The 2,807-nt window shown below is 50.3% G+C and overlaps 2 pseudogenes; one reads left to right on the plus strand and one right to left on the minus strand.

The window, feature by feature from the left end:
* The first annotated feature begins 581 nt into the window (after positions 1 to 581).
* Positions 582 to 720, plus strand: LOC119282951 (annotated as a pseudogene).
* Positions 721 to 1,071: 351 nt separating this feature from the next.
* Positions 1,072 to 1,621, minus strand: LOC119279590 (annotated as a pseudogene).
* Positions 1,622 to 2,807: the final 1,186 nt, after the last annotated feature.

Here is a 2,807-nt window from a genome sequence, read left to right on the forward strand (position 1 = left end):
ATAACACGCATACGTCCCTGCCAGGAGGCATACGCTTCACATCATCACCTTGCAATCTTATATGGTAATCAGAGCCTATCTCAGATTCATCCATGGCGAGGTCATCCACAAATACGTTCCCCTCATCTCCCTTTGCACACATCGCCACAGAGAAGCTATCGAAGGGGAACGAAGCTCTCTAGCACGCCACCGTCCTCTCTGCCATCAGGGGGGCGCAGATGGCGGGCTTCCTCGATCTGGAGCAGGAAGTGCCTCCCATGACGATCGAGGTGACCAGCAGCGACGGCAAGACCAAGTCGAAGGCCACCAACCCTGAGTTTGGCACCTGGTATGCTCGTGATCAGCAGGTGTTTTCCTATCTGCTGACTACGTTACCTCGTGAGATGGCCATCCAGGTGGCAACCTGCCACACCGCCACGGAGCTGTGGAACACCGTGCAAGGGATGCTCACCTCGCATACCCGAGCACGGTCCGTCAACGTCAGGATCGCACTGGCGAATCTTCAGATGGGCAACTCCACCATCACGGAGTATGTTGGTAAGATCAGAACTCTTTGTGATGAGTTGATGGCTTCAGGAAAAAAGGTGGACGAAGAAGATGTGGTTTCACACATCCTTGCCGGGCTGGAGGAAGAATTCGATCCCGTGGTTTCTGCCATGTGCTCACGGGTCGAATCTGTAACCGTCCCGGAGCTGTACTCGCAGCTTCTGAGCTTCGAGACACGCATGAACCTTCGCGGGGGAGCCTCCCAGTCCTCCGCCAACGCTGCATCACGCGGGCGCTTCACCAACTTCAACAACAAGCAGAACGGCAACGGCGGCAGCGGTGGTGACCGCGGTCACTCCTTCAACAACAAACAAGCTGGTGGCGGTGGTGACCGCGGCCGGAGCTTCAACAAGCCCAACGGCGGGGGTGGCCGTGGCAATTCAGGAGGAAACGGTGGCGGCTTCAACAACAACTCCGCTGCCAAACCAACGTGCCAGATCTGTGGCAAGGTTGGGCATGTTGCTTGGAAGTGCTGGAAGCGGTACGACTCCGCTTACCAGGGAGGGGAATAATATTCTAGTGGGTCTATTCTACAACTGATTGTAGAATAATATTCTACAATAGGCAAGCCCCTATATAAGGTAGTTTTGAATCGGAGACTGACCCGACCCGAGCCTCCTTCCCTGACGCCCTCCAAGGCTACCCCGCCCTCGGCAGCCCTCTCCGCGGCGAGCCTCGCTTCCCCCTCGTCCACCGCCGCCGCGGGCTTCGGCGGCACGGCGGCCCCCTCCCACTTCCGGCGCCGCGCGCGGAACGGCGCGGGAAGCTGCCGCGACAGCTGCTGCATAGCGCCGCCGACAGAGGCGCCGAGGTCGGACCCGGCCTGCCCGAGCCTGCCGCCGATCTCCACGAAGGACGCGACGGCCACGGCCGGGAGGTCGACGCCGACCGTGAAGGGGGCGGCGGGGAGCTCGATGTCGAAGGGGAGGAGCTTGAGAGGCGGGGCGGGCCACGGGAGCTGCGGCGTCTACACGTGGAGGTGGAGGAGCAGCCCCGAGACGCCCTGCGCGAGGCGGTAGGCCAGGTCCTGCTCGTGCCTCTGCACACCCAGCAGCGCGTCCAGGGAGATCTCCATGGATGGCGGCGGTACGGGGCGCCGGGCGGAGGCGCGCCCCGCCGTAGCGGATTAGCTCGAGCGGCGGCGAAATAGACTGGTAGTAGCCTGTGTATCCCTACCATCGAGGTGTTCGACAGGAAGTACAAAGGTAGCAGTAATTGAAAGTACATACAATATTTAGGTAGAAGTACAGAGCAATACAACATGCGAGCGAGGAAGTATACCTGCTGAGAATTATTCCTGCTAGGGAGGGAGTACCATAGTTACACTGAGAGAAGTATCGAGTAGTTTGAAGTAGCAGTACATGGTGTCCTTTATGCTAATTTGGTACTCATCTTTTGCAGCTGCTACTTGGAGCTGTGGAATTAGCAAGCTTAGGGAAATGCAAAAAAGGTTCTCTGTAGTGAAGAGTAGCGGTACAGAATATCTTGAAGCAGCAGTGCAGATAAAAAAAATGCAAAACTAGCCTTAATAAAAATTGTGTAATTGAGAAGTACAAACCCTATAAGATCAAGAAGTATGAAACTGATATTCCCAAGAAGTACAAGATACATGTCAAAGGAAACTGGCTTATGTAAAATAATTTACGAGCAATACAATTTAATCATTTTGAGTAATACAAAAAAATTTATTGCAGAGCAGTACGAAACTCATATTCCACAAAAGTACAAGGCAAAATTGTGTTCTTTTAAAATAAATCCGAGCAGTAGAACTTATTCATTTCGAGGAGTACAATTATTATTATTATTATTATTATCGGGCAGTAAGAAACTCATATTCCATAGAAGTACAAGGTACATGTGGAGGGAATTTGAGTTCTCTGGAAAAAATTATGGGCAGTACAATTTAATCACTTTGAGAAGTACAGAAACTTCTTTATTGTCGGGCAGTAAAAAAACGTTTGTAAATTTCAGTAGTTTTCCAACGGTATATCATTTGCGCTATTCCGAGAAGTGGTCAAAAAATTAATATATAATTAATGTTCGTCTATTTTGAATGAATCTCGGTATTTTCAAAACTGCTAAAAAATTATGTAAAATTTGAAAAACATTAATACACGAAAAAGATGTGAATTTCAGTACCTTTCCAATGCCATATCATTTGCATCATTTCAATATTCAAAAATGATCCATGATCATTTTACTAAAACAGATTTTTAGTATTTTCAAAGCTGTTCCAAAACTGTGCAAAATTTGAAAAAACT

This window comes from Triticum dicoccoides, chromosome 3B, assembly GCF_002162155.2.
Source record: "Triticum dicoccoides isolate Atlit2015 ecotype Zavitan chromosome 3B, WEW_v2.0, whole genome shotgun sequence".
Lineage (NCBI taxonomy): Eukaryota > Viridiplantae > Streptophyta > Magnoliopsida > Poales > Poaceae > Triticum > Triticum dicoccoides.